The sequence below is a fragment of the Callospermophilus lateralis genome, chromosome 12 (genome assembly GCF_048772815.1).
Source record: "Callospermophilus lateralis isolate mCalLat2 chromosome 12, mCalLat2.hap1, whole genome shotgun sequence".
NCBI lineage: Eukaryota > Metazoa > Chordata > Mammalia > Rodentia > Sciuridae > Callospermophilus > Callospermophilus lateralis.
The window spans coordinates 46346404-46361450 of NC_135316.1; positions in this window are offsets into that span (position 1 = coordinate 46346404).

Here is a 15047-nt window from a genome sequence, read left to right on the forward strand (position 1 = left end):
TGAGCTTACCAGTACCTGAGACATAAAAAAATAAAATAAAACTTATATGCTAGAAGTTTCATCAAAAGAAATTATCAGAACAATGCGCAAAGAGACCACAAGTTGGAAAACACAGATGAAAAAGACATAGAATATATCACAACAAGAAGTTTCTAAGAAGAGAAAGTTGAGACAGATGCCATTTTTTTAAAGAGATGACTAAGACAGTTCCAAGACCGATGAAACACATTACATTTAAGGATCAAGCTTAAAAAATAAAGAAAAAAAATGAAGGAAAAAAAAACACACATTTGGACTTGTTTGAGTGCAACTATAGAAAATCTAAAGTAAAGAATTCTTAAATATTGTAGCTCAGTGGTAGATTGCATAACCAGTAGGCATGAGGACCTGCATTCAATGCACTGGGGAGTGCAAAAAAAAAAAAAAAAAGTCTTAAAAGCCACCAATAAAAATAGATCACTTCAAAGAACAACAGTTATACTGAGAACTGACTTTGCAACAACATGTCTATCTTACTCAGAAGATTGCAGAATGTTTCCTTCAATAAGCCAATGTGAATTTTACACACAGCAGAAATATCATTCAGGAACAGGGTAAAGGGGGTGGAGTGAGGATTATCAGTGGCACTAGGTTACAGTTAGATAAAAGTAAGGAGTTGTACTGTGCAGGTGCACAGCTGATTAACTATAGATAACAATAATGAACTGTACATTTCAAAAGGGAGGAAGATAGGATTTTGAAAGTTTTCACCATAAAGAAATTATAAACTTTTGAAGAAATATGTTTAGCCTGATTTGAGCATTATACAATGTATACATATATCAAGACAGCACATGGAACCCTATATTTAAGTACAATTTTTATATTTGTATGTATTGGTCTGAAGTAAATTTAATTTTAAAGAGTACAATAAGCCAGGCACTGTGTCCCAAAAACTCGGGAGGCTGAGGCAAGAGGATCGCAAGTTGAGAGCCAGCCTCAGCAACTATGTGAGGCCGTAAGCAACTCAGTGAGACCCTGTCTCTAAATATAATATAAAAAAGGATTGGGGATGTGACTCAGTGATTAAGCACCTGTGGATTCAATCCCTGGTACCAAAAAGAAAAGCTAAAAAGTAAAATAATAAATACTTTTACAGTTAGGGGAAAGAATAAGAGGTTAAATAGAGACATTTTTAGAGATAAAATACTAATGGAAATTCACATTAAACAAATTCTTTTGTTAAGATTTTTTGAACATAAAATATACTCATAAGTTCTTATGAGTCCAAGCCTATAAACTTATCTCAAAGAAATAATAGGATACACATGAACAAAATGTATATACAAGGTGTTAATTGTTACTGATGGGCTTATTTTATCAAAAATGTGGAAACGTGAGGTTTACATCAATAGGATGTTATTGAAATAAAAAGTGGTACATTCATTAATTTTCATGAAGAGCATTATAAATATATGAAGAAAATAGAGTCTAAATTTACAATAAGTGGGGAGAAAAAAAAAAACAAAAAGCATGCTAGGGAGCAGCATGATGCATCTGATCCAAAATAGGTTAAAATTACAAATTTCTATTGGTTCTAAGTTTACATATTCAAAAAAGTGGAGTATAGTGTACATGTGGTCATTATTCCTGGGGTGCTGGAATAGGGGATATTTTTATATTCTGTTTCATTTGTATTCTTTGCTAACATAACTCTTCAAAGAGGGAGGAGTTGTTCAGGGGTACCCCATATTTATGGAGTGCTTTACTATAAAATTACCTCTATGCAGTCCCCAGCATGACATTCAGACTTCTCATCTCATTCAGTGGTGTCCTGCAGCCTTGTTTCCCGTGCAGGCTGATTAGCTCTGTACAGAGAAGGTGGCTCTTCTGGGCATTACCTGCTTTGCCCAGAAGCTGGCTTTCACGTCCACCTGAGTCCCCTGACAAGAGGCTGCACAGCCGTTGCAAAGCATAGGAAATGGAAAAAATAACTCAGACCATTTGAAGCTCTAGAGTGGGTGCAGGCGTGTCACTTTCACCTACAAAGAATGACTCATATCGTATTCTCTTTGAGAAGCTGACTTTTGTTTTTCTCAGACCAACACATTTCCCCAGGTTTAATTAAAGTCAAATCAAAATAAAACCACATGAAGAAGGAAACTCTCATTTCTCTTGTGCTCCCTTTCCACTTGCCTGATTGTTTTCTTCCGCTTTCTGGACTTCGGAGTATTTCCCCCTTTTTTTCCCCCCATTTTCATTCTTATTACAAATAACCCCAAGTCATCGAGGTTGCCTAAATCACTACCTATTACCTCACAGAGGTATTCTAATTTTTTTCAGTTCTGGTGATGAGTACATCGATTTTGAGATTTTAATGTTACGTTTTTTTTTTTCCCTCAGGCATGCAATTTGACCTCTCAACTTTGCAGTAAGCAAAGCCTGGTAACATTTTTTGGAGTTTGTCTAATACATACCCCTCCATATAAGCCCAAAGCTTCATTCCAATCTGAATATATCACTGTTGATTTATAACCAGAATCACAGGAAGAATTTGAGCAGCCTGTTGGATTGTTTATATGGAATATATGGAAGAGTTAGGTTATACATTCCACACATCATTGTAAATGATGTACTATGTAAAATTCTAAACAAGCCATCTCAGAATTCTGGAAAGAATATTGAGCATGTGGCTCCATTGTAAGGAGAAACAAGATCTTATATCATTCTCCATATTTCTTTTACAGCATGTCCTAGGTCTTTGTGATAGTAATTAATAATCATTCACGGCTTTTTATTTTGTAGAAGGCGTTTCACACTTTTAAAATAGTTGTTCTACCAATCCTTACAAAAATGTTATATATTTTAACATTTGACATTATGATAATCCAGAAGAAAATGAATAACTTCTCAGAAATCTATGATTTGGGGTTTTCTCCTGGATATTTTAGAAATCCCTGGTTATTTCCTCATAGGGAATATGGGAAGAAATGTAGGTGATAAATAAAATCACTCTTGAGTTTTTTTTTCATGTAGGCTGACTGTTCACTCAATAATTAATACAAAGCCATAAATTTCCATAGAAAACTACTACAGAGACAAAAGTGCTGTGGGAAAACTCATTGTCAATCAATCATATTTCTTTTTGAAACCCTCCTTCCTGTCAAGGTTGGTTGGGACCGCTTCCTACAGAGGATTTTAATTAGGGGGAACATCCATTTTAGCATCTGAACAACTCTGGTTGACTTAAGTCTACTGTCCCTGTGTGATCATTGATAGCATTCCGTTTCACTTTGAGAAGCCTGAAACTTCTTACATGATCACGCTCATTTTAAAAGATTGGAAACTCCTGTTTACATCTTTCTCTTCATGATGTCTCTTGATGTGCATTTTCTCTTAGAAATCAAAGATAAATGAGGAATGTGGAATCCCCATCCCATCTACCCTCAGCATTCATTTGCCCAGGGCATCTGCTTAGACTCAGAGACGCCGTGTTGCCCCATCTTGGGGACACTCTCCTGTCATAATCTTCACAGACATTGCCCACCAGTCCTTTTCTACCACTTAACCCTGTTAGGGAAAATGTGTCTGGACATGGATTCAACTGAGTGAACTCTTCACTCTTGACTTCTTGCTTCTTTCTTTTATGCTCTACCACACCCAAACCAACTCAATCTCACATGGACAGACTTTATCGTCTCTGTTTAGCCAATTTTATTTTCCAAATGAAAAAGGCATTTCAAATTTCATGGTACTGGTAGAATCTGGTGACACATGAAAAAGCTTTGTGTCTGGATTTGGCTATTTTTTTTCCTCTAATTTTCAATACAAATTTACATTGGGCAGGAATAGGGGCATGAATTATGTTGCTGCACTCTGATCATTATTAATTATTAATCTTCTGATAATTATTAATCATTTAATTATGCACAACACTGTATTAAATGTTGACTAAATTACTCTGCTAAAGAACATTTGGGTAGTAGGTAGATGGACGCTAGATGGCAGGTTTAATTATGGTATGCTTTTATTAGTACAGTATGTGTGTGTGTGCATGTGTGTAAAATAGTGTTAAAATGCCCATAATTATAATATACAATATTCTTGCCCATAATACATAATACTCTTGATTATTCTAACTTTATATATTTTAAAATGCAGGAACATCTAAGCATCACATCTGACACATAAAGGAAAAGATTAGTATGTTTGACTAAATATCTGATTTTAACTTTCACTTAGACATGGCAAATAGAAGAAAAACATTTTTTAGCATCTAACCCTGTGAAATAAGATTTAGAAGGAATTTTCTAAGTATAAATACACAGAAAGAAGAGAATGACAAGGACTTGAAAGGAAATTTGAAACTTGGGGAAGATACAACGAATTTGAAAGAGTTCGCAGAGTTTAGAAGACTGAATACCAAGAGCCAACAGAAATTGCCTGGCAGTCCCGACAGGCTCATGGGCAGGAGGTGTGAGTCACTACAAAAGGGTTGGGAGGGCCCTAAGTGTTGATTTCTGAGAGCCCTTGTCAAGATGGCTTGGACTCCCTGTGCTCTCTGACACCCTGGAGCCCTCTGGCTACTCTCCTCTCCTGTTCTAGCAGAAGATGCTCCAGAGTCACGGGCACCAGAAACAACGGGATGAAAGAGAACAGGTGAAGAAGTGAGAACAGAGCCATAGTTACAAATCTATATTCGGCACAGCAAGACTACTCTTCTCTCAACCTCTTTGGTCCCTAAAGTCCAATAACACAAGCGTTTAGGCATGTGCCTCTCAGGAAGAGGACTGGAGGAGAAGACTGTCGATTTTCTGGAAAATCTCTGGTCCAGAGAAATGACAGGTCAATGCCAACATCGAAGGGAAAGACAGAGCTCCATAACAAAATAGCCAGCTCTCAGACAGCACCCATCAGGAGCAAGTTCTAGACACACACCTAGAACTTCCAGTCTGTATGCTCAGGGCCTTTCTTGTAAATTATAAAGTGTTTTAAATCATCAGAAATTCGAGAAGGGCACCTAGTTTCAGAAAAGTCAGAGACCCAAGGAAACAAACTCCTTGACTCAGCTTTCAGTTCAGGGAGTTGGGGTATGTAAAAAAAAAAAAAAAAAAAAAAGAAAGAAAGAAACTCAAAGGAAGTAATGATATCATAGAGGGTAATTACAATTACTATCCTGAGAGATTTAAAGCACCATATTGCACCCATGGAATAATCATAGGATAAGGAATAATCAGAGAACAATTTCATTTTTTATTGAGAAATATAAACAATACTGCTAAAATTAAAAAAGTTAATAAAAGTATAACAAGAGAAAGTGGAGGAACTCTACCAGAAAACATAATAGAAAAATAAAAATATGAAACTTCATAGTATAAAAATAAGGTATTGATTTAAGGTAATTAATTAAGAGAAAAAATACTCCCACAAAGCAGAGTTCACAAAGAATACAGTGGGGAAAAACGGACAGGAGTACATTACAAATTTATTTCAAGAAATTTCCCCTAAGTTGAAGAATACAAGTTTGCAAAAGATATCTCAGTAAAATAAGAGGGAAAAAAGTGTCTGTTTTAATGCATGTCTCTATGAAATTTCAGAGCACTAGAAACAAGTTGAATATTATTAATGCTTTCAGAGAGAAATAGATTTTTTAAAAAAGATTTGAAATCAGGATCTTAGCAGACAACTCTACAGCCAGGTTTGAAGCTAGAAGACAATGAAGCAATGTCTTCAAATTCCTTAGGGAAATTTTTATTCAAATTAAAATTCTGTTCCCAACCAAACTATCAATCAATCTGTATTGAACTATCAATCACAGATGGCAGCATATTAAAACATTTTCAAACATTCAAGTCCTAGGAAAAAATTCTCTCCCATGTACTTTTCAGGAAGCAACTGGACAATGAAGATGTAACCTAAAATAAAGGAAGACATTGGATTTTGAAAATAAGAGACCCAGAATAGGGGAGAGATTTCCTGGGTAACTGTGTAATAGCTTTAAAGAAAAGCTAGTTTATGTGGGAGCACAAAGATGGAAGGCTTCAGAATGGGTGTTTCCAAGGTTACTAGGGGAAGGAGAAGGCTGTCATTGACAAAGTGCTATATGTTTTTGACTATATAGAAACTAGGACTCCAAAAGGACTCATGGATCATTATGGGAAAACTTCTGAAATGCAAACACAGGCAAAGAGAAAAATAAAATTGAAAAAATCACTAACTCTAGGAAAAACAAAAAATTGCCTGAGAGACCAAAAAAAATTTTTCATCCATGTATTTTATTTTATATATTATATAATATATATAAAAAAAATACATGGATGAAAATTTTTTTCCCTTTCTCCCTCCCTTCTTCCAAGTATAAAATCGTTTCTATTCTATTCAAAATATTATATATATATATATATATATATATATATATATATATATATATATATGAATGAGTTAAAGGAGATAATCTACAAAGTCAGTTCTATTTGATTTTGAGAAACTATGCATTCCTCCACTGTTCCCGAATTTTCTACAATGTTCTACACATTAAAGATATATTTTACATATTTTTATTAGTATGACTCTTGTTTTGGTTACAAAAACTTTATTTTTCTTACATAAAAACATGTTCTCAAAGGGAAAGTGCATGGAAACAGAAGGACACCCTCATTTTTATACGAAATCACATATACAAAGTTGTGAGGGGAAAGGGGGGGGAGGGAGAGAATGGAACAACAACAGATGAGATAGAGAGGGAAGATGAGAGGGGAGGGGAGGGGGGATAGTAGGGGATAGGAAAGTCAGCAGAATACAACAGTCACTAATATGGTATTATGTAAACATTGTGAATGTGTAACTGATGTGATTCTGCAATCTGTATTTGGGGTAAAAATGGAAATGCATAACTCATTTGAATCAAATGTATGGAAGATGAAAAAATAAATTAATTAATTAAAAAAAAAAAAACATGTTCTCAAAACCCAAACCCTTCTCTCTTCCATCTTTGTTACCAAAGCATTTGTTCCTTCCATCACTCTTACCAAAAAATTGAATTAAAAAAAAATATTTTCACTTCACTTCTATGTTCTGTTGTGCACTTCAGAGAAAAATTGACCTGGAGTAAAATAATGAAATGGAAGAGATTTGTCTTCAGTGTCTTCTTTTTTTGCCCCATGTACATCCATTTCAGTTTTTCAGGACTCTCTCTCTGCTATTCTGTCTCCCACTCTAACTAAGCAAGATGAAGTCTATGAAAGCTGTATAAATTAGTTTTCCACATTTGTTGTTATTTATACTCTTCAACATAGTCAAGTTTTAAGTCTTTCAACCCAGAGTTGATATTGCCCTATGTTCTGACCTGGGCCTACTTGATTTAGTAAGTATCAAATTGCTCTTAGATTGTTAATCCATAGCATCTGAGCATACCTCAGTTTTACTACTGAAGAAGTTTTCTTAATGGAACTCCAATTAATACTCCTAAACTAAATTGATAAAGTCCTTCCCTTAGTAAAGTATGATGCCCAATGCTTCAATCACATTCAACGCTCAGCCTTTTTTTTTTTTTTTTAAGAGACAGTGAGAGAGGGAGAGAGTGAGAGAGAGAGAATTTTTTCAATATTTATTTTTTAGTTCTCGGCAGACACAACATCTTTGTTTGCATGTGGTGCTGAGGATCAAACCCTGGCCGCATGCATGCCAGGCAAACGCGCTACCGCTTGAGCCATATCCCCAGCTCCCAACGCTCAGCTTTAAACCCTTCTTCAGTATCATTGAGCTTCTGTTCTTGCCAATTGAGTGATGTTTACCAAAAAGTTGGTAACATTTTTTTCCAAGCCATTTTTCTTGTGATTTTAATTACATAATTAAATTATATATTAAATTATGTGAAAAGAGATGTTTCTGTAAAACATATACGGATATTTCCAAGGCTGGATAAAGGTGACTACTAAAATGAATACTATGAATTAAGTGTTGGTAAGATAACTAAAATATTCCTTACAAAACTAATATGATCTAGTAGGTTCTTCACTCATAGCTTTGCAAATTTCTTTCATTTTTCACTTCACTTTTTAAAAAAACTGTAAACCATATGCCATGCAGTATGTATGTGGTTTTTGTAAGAAAAACAATGCATAATTACAAGCAGATCTTGACCCAAAGAAAAGGATGTGACTTATATCAAAGGATCAGTGAAAAAGTATACGATTTTATGCTTTAAATTAAAATATTAAAAGGTATTTTTAAATTCCCTCCTATAAACAAAATTTTATTTGGCTAATAAACCAACTTTTGAACCAAACTGCATTAGCTTAAAGAGTTTCAACTGAACATAAAAATCATTTATTTATATATCTGCCTCCCCTACTGGAATGTTAGCTCCTGGGAAGCGAACACCAGACGTTAGTCTTTTTATTCTTTGTTCTCCAGCACAAATTAAATACCTGGCCTTTGAATGTGTACCTCTGAAAAACCTCCAATAGCTCCCTTTGAATAAATAATATGTAAAATGCTGGATTTTCACATTCAAAATCTCCTGTGAAATTTTTAGTAAACTTCATATTTCCAAATGGAAGCCCTAAGCAAAACTGTTCTGCTTGACTTCCTTTAAAACACATCATACACACACACACACACACACACACACACACACACACACACACATATTCATCTGGCTCTCGGCAGGTAGTTCTTCCCACTTGAAATGCACTGATTCAAATCCTATCCAACCACAGCACCAACTGAGACAATGGTTCAACATGAAGCACTGCTCCTCTGAAATGTTTTCCCTGACTCCACAAATTGACTTGTTAGCTGGTTAGTTTCATATTTTTAATATTGAAGCAGAAGCCATGATATTGTAGCTCCCTGTGGAAAATTTGGGGGACTTGCTTAACACCCAGAGGTTGGACTGTCAAGGACCTAGAAGAACTGATTTGACTCAGAGCTAAATGCAGAAGTTCAGAGATTCAGCTGAGACACAAGCACCTGGCAGCATTATAGGTTGTCATATTTTTTTTAAGTCATGATTTAGATAAGAGTCAGCTCAATATTTCCAAAAAGCCAAAACAGGAAAGGCAGTAATAGATTGAGCAACATGATATGCATCTGTGGAAGACAACCTCATTCCTGAGTAACACGGGGAGCTCAGACTCCAACAAGAACTCAGACATTGCAGGCTACAGCACCCTCAGCTTGGTGTGACCTCTTTCCTCCTCGTCTTCACGGGGCAGGATTACCAGGCCAACTTTAGAGTATAAAGAACAATGCAGAAGTCAGATTAAAACAGTCTAAGAATTTCTGTGGGTTGGCAGACAGTCAATCTCAAGTCTGGAGAAATAATTTATTAGGGAGACCAAGAAACCAAATGGGTCACGAGGTTCCTTGTCTGACACAGTGACTTGATTTTAAACCATAAAGAATGGAGAGCTGAATGGCAGGCTCTGTCCCTATAGATGCTTCGAACTCTAGAAAGGCTCAGTGACTTTGGAGCACAACTTGGGTTCAGGATATCAATCCAGCCAGATTATATGACCTTGGGAGAGTCCTAGAGGGAAATAGCGTAGCCATGCAGTTCAAAACAGTTTAACTTATAAAGTGGGCTAATAATATTTCATACCGTGGTTAACCAGGACATTAATGGGCCAGTCCCCTAAAATAGACTTAAAGTACGGCAGGTTTTGGAATCTTTGAACTGGTTTTGATGGTGAAGAGTTTCATGGAAGGAAGGACAATTTTATTGAGGTGAGACCCTGTTGAGAAGATTCTTTATTCGCTATAATAATTAAGAAGAACTTGTCAGGTATCAAACCAGCATGTTTTAGGACCGTGTATCTGAATTCGTAGAGAGTGCAATTTCCCTGTGGCTTGGTAAAAACCTGAGTCAACTACTATTAGATTCATTAGCTATTAATTAAGAACTTGAATGAAGTCTTTTTAAACATGCTGCAATGATATTTTGAGGTTGGTTTGTTTTTATGTTCTGTTTTAGAATATTACATTCCCCAATAATGATATTAAAAATAAATTTTAACACAATGTTTACATATGCAACAAAAAAATCTACCTTCTTTTATAAAATATTGCCTGGTTTGGGTATTTTTCAAAGAATTACAAATCAATTTTACTTTGATCAAAGAATGAAAAAATTGAGTGTCAACTTTATAGTCTGAGTCTTATCTCTTTTCTTCTAGTTTTATTATATTTGGTTTTTAGTGTTATTTGCCTCAAATCTTTTTAAATATAGAAAGGTACAAATAGCTATATAATTATTGAGTACTTATGTACAAGAACTTGTAGTCACCTTATAAACATTATTTAATCTAATCTATCCTATATCCTATCAAGTATCTACTCATATAGTAGTCATTTTGCAAATGAAGAAACTACAATTCTTTTGGGTTAAGTGACTGACCCAGGATCACACAGCTAGTATAAGGCACACCTGCGATTTTTAACGCAGGTCTTAAATTTTTGATTTGTACATGTATCCAATACAGTGTGAATAAGTGTGTGAGTGTGTGTGTGAGTGTGTTGTGTGTGTGCACATGTGCACGCACGTGTGTGTGATACTAAAATATTCTATTTTCCTTCATTTCTTTATAAAAAAATTTTATTTTCTTTTATGGAAGTTCACTGAACATTACTACATTAACCAGTATACAGATTAATTCAATAAGAGACAAACAACTAAAAATCAATCTCAGTGCTCAGAAGTTTTTGGAAAACGTTAAAGTTTTCCAATTAAAATGACAGCCTCTTTATTAGAAAAAACAAAAAGAAATTGTGTGGTTGGACCTCAAAGTTAACCTAGGAAATTCAGTTGCTCCCAGAGAGGAAATAAAATGGATCTCACTGGAGTTCATAACGGATAACTGTAAAGAATAGACCCCAGTATTTATTGAATACAAATGGGATTTGTGTCATTATACTTGACAGTGGAACATATTTTTAATATGTTTGTCTATGTGATAAGATTGTAAGTTCTGCAAGTGTCGAGATTCCTCTTTCTATTCCTATATTGCTACAAAACCGGGTGCACTATTATATCACTCAACATGTGTTTAATTGAATTGAGATAGGATCTTTTATCTGTATTCAGTGCTCTTTTGTGAAGTCCTTGGAAATTTTCTCATCTCTCCTCCACAACACTTAAGCCACTGCAAAGATAACCAAACCATAGTTTGCTTGAAATTTTCATTCCCAGCAGCAAAAGCAAGTTCTGCATCTCTTTCTCAAGGAGGAATTTCATATGCTGGTATGTTCATTTGTTTAGTTGGTTGATTTGGTTTAGCTCTTGTCTGTTTGTTTGTTTGTTTTGTGGTATTGGGGACCAAATCTAGGGCCTTGCACATGCTAGGTAAGTGCCCTACCACTGAGCAATACCCCCAGCTCTTCATATGCTTTTTAGTATCTTCCTTTTCTTGGAGTCAAAGAGTACTTTCCCATTTCCTTGAAAATTATTAATCAAGATGAGGGTGACTAATTATAATAGAAAAATAGAAGCTTGAAAGATTATCTCTTAAATTTTGAGACTCAGCCTTTGCCTTCCCACAAAATGATATAATAAAATAAAATTAATATTATATTATTAAAATATTAGTGTATCACGCCAAAAATATTAACTTAGCAAAATCCTCAGACAAATCAAATGTCAGTTTTTTAAAATAGGCTTTCAAGTTTGTAGCACTGTATTTTTCTTTCTTTAATTACAAGTAATTAGCAATAGATCATCCACCAAAAGTTCAAATCCTTAAAGTACCAAATCATAGCATTCTGAATTGCCTGTGGTTACAAGATCACATTACAGTGTTTAAGAGTCAGTTCTCTTATCGAGATATCAAAGAGTTTAGACAGATTTCAGAGAAAAGAGATCATTTCTTTAATGTATTTTGTTCTAATAACTGAACTTCGAAAGTTCACATTATAACTGTAAAAATGTGATGTCAATGTTTTATACCTTTTGACCTAACGAATGAGGATCTTGAATCCATGAACATTTATAATGTCAAAAATAGAACTTAAACTTCAATGAACTTAAACTTGTAACTACTTTTTTTTTCTTTTTCTTCATTTTGTAAATTCTTCATCCAGCATTTTTGGAGCACTGAGATGAAGCTTAAAAAAAAAAGTCTAATTCATGACAAGAATGCAGAAGGGAAACTATTATTAGAGATGAAGGAGATGGGGGAGGGGAGGGAATAGAAGGGAGAGGAATTGGGGTGATTTAAATGATCAAAATATGTCAAATGCATATACAACTATGACACAATAAAACCCAGTATTCTGTATAAGTGATATGCTGTGATAAAAGTGTCATAAGCCAATGTGTTGGCTCATACCTGCAATCCTAGATATTCAGGAGGCTGAGGCAGGAGTGTTGTGAGTTCCAGGCCAGCCTAGGGAGACCCTGTTCCCAATAATTTTTTTTTAAAAGGACTGATAGAACAATTGCCTACCATTCACAAGGCCTTGGGTTTGACTACAGTACAGTAACAACAACAACAACAAATTCTAATCAAAATTATAAAATAATTTTTAATATGACACAATTCACTTTCACTTCAGAAAGATAAAATTCACAACAGTTGCCTTATTGTGCAGGAACAGAGTGGCACAGTAGGAATTATATTTCCTATTTTCACCATAGTTTGGGGATAGTAAAATGATTGGCCCTGATTTCAGAGATCAAGATAAGATATAAAGGAAAACAGCCAAATAAACGTAGGCCCTAGTGGTTTGAAATATGAACACACTGTCACTTGATTTGAGGATGGATGGAATCTTTCTCCTGCTTTCCGTGTGTGACCTTCGATTTCTGTCTCACAGAATGAGGACTATTGTGCTTTCGTGTCCCATACTATATGTTGTGTATGACTTCGATAAGGTTAGTAAAGGAGAACAAAAGTGTTAATTAGTATATTATTGGCAAGGAGCAGATGCCAAATGTTTAGAAAATCTTGCAAACTGGCATGAGATTCCTAACGGTTCTGGCTTTTGTTCTAATGCATGGGATTAAATGAATTGTCATTGCATTAGGTTGTATTTTGTTTTCTTGTCCATAATCCTATGCATAGTGAGCATTCTGCCTACAAGAAAAACAGTGTAGTTTACACTGCCAATTCTTATCAGGGCTCATTCATTCTCATTCCAGAATCAACATTTTTCATTTTCCTTGTTAGGAAATTAGCAATGCAGCTCATATCCCTTCGATCAGTGGATGAAGGGAAGGATAATTTGTATAGATTACCCAATTTCCTGTGGATGAATGAGAACACAAAGGGAAAGAAAGCATAGAGAAGGAGAAAAATACCAGGGTAGCCAGAGACAAATCAGCTACTCAAAACAGTTGCCTGGAATGCAGGGAATGGAAGCTTGAGGTAATTGTTTGAAACTGAATGAGTCAATTGTTTAATACTCTTTTGAAACATTTGAAAAGTCCATAACCTCTAGGTAAAGTCAATGTTTTTATAACAAAGATAACCAGAGTTCTACACAGCTATTAACTCCTTCTAAAAACACTTGAATGTCATTATTACAGTTTGTGTTATAAAGTATGTTCTGTAAACCAGCTATCGTAACTTTTTTTAACGTATTCTAAAACAAGAAGGCGCCTATAATGAATGGGTAATGAAAACAGAGGAGACATTCTTTCTTGACAATTACACCGCTAGATTCTATCTAGGTTGGGTGCGGTGGTATAAACATGAAGTCTGGGCTAATGAAATGGATCATAACCAAGAATAAAAAGCAAAGCACCAAAGGAGGAAAGTGTGTCTCTCTCTATTCATAAACAGGCATCCACTATCATCTCAATATTGGACATTACCTACAAGACAACTGGCAGCCCATTTTACCACATTTGGAAGCTGGTAATTACCAGTGACAGAGTTTATACTTGGCAGTCCTCTCTCAGTATTATAATCATAAAATCTCTACAATCTAGAGGAAAGATTTATCTTTTTACAGCCCACCCGGCCCCTCAATTTTGTTGCAGTCTTCAAACTCAGCAAGGCATGTTCTCAACTTCTATGCTCAGGGATGAGGTCCAGTCCCCAGATGTCTTTATTTCTGTGAACTTTTCCACTTTATTATAAATATTGCTATAGATGAGCCAGGCATGATGGCGCACACCTGCAATTCCAGTGGCTCAGGAGGCAGAGGCAGGAGGATTCCAGATTCAAGGCCAACCTCAGCAACTTCAAGAGGACCTAAACAACTTAGTGAGACCTTGTCTCAAAATAAAAAATAAAAAGGACAGAGGGGGTATGGCTCAGTGTTCAAGCATCCCTAGGTTCAATCCCCAGTACCAAAAAAAAAAAAAAAAATGGTTACAGAATGAGCTGTTCTCATAAGGGTCAAGAAAGTTACATGGCAGGAAAAGGAATTTCAGCCTCAAATTATGTGGTCACCCATGCTTTATGTATCCATATGAGTCTAAGAATGTGAAAGGCGGTCATCATTATTTTTAGATAAATTTTTTCTCTTCACTGTATACCCTGGGGTAGAAAAATGTGACACCCTGCAGTGCCCACAGGTTGGGCTGGACATCTCACAGACCTCAGTCTTCTTCTTGGCTTCTCTTAGTAGCCCCTAAATCTCTGGAGTAAAAATTCCAGTTATGTTGGGAGAGCAAGTTACTTCTCATGTTGCCCCAGATTTAGTCAAAGGTGTTTCTGGAGCCATAAAAGTGTTCCAGTTTTTTTGTTTTTTTGTTTTTTTCATTATGAATTTACTACATTGGTTATTTCCACAAAATGTAGTTAGTGATTTCTCTCTGAGTGAATTTGTTGTCAGTCTGTGTCTTTAGGGAATTTGCCCTCTACCTGTAGGTGTAGATGCCCTAGTGAAACTGCTCTTAGGATACTTATAGGGTAAAATACAAACAAAGACCAAAGAATTATAGTACCAGTATGTCAAGATCAGATTAAGAGAAGTTCACTTTCCAAGTATAGCCATAAAAGGTATCTGGGAAGATAACTGTACCCTCATTTTCTGTCATCAGTCCGTGCCTAGTGACTTACTTTCCACTGGGTTTGCAGAAAACCCTCGTAGGAAGGGTTGGAGGCCTCTCCAAGTTTGCA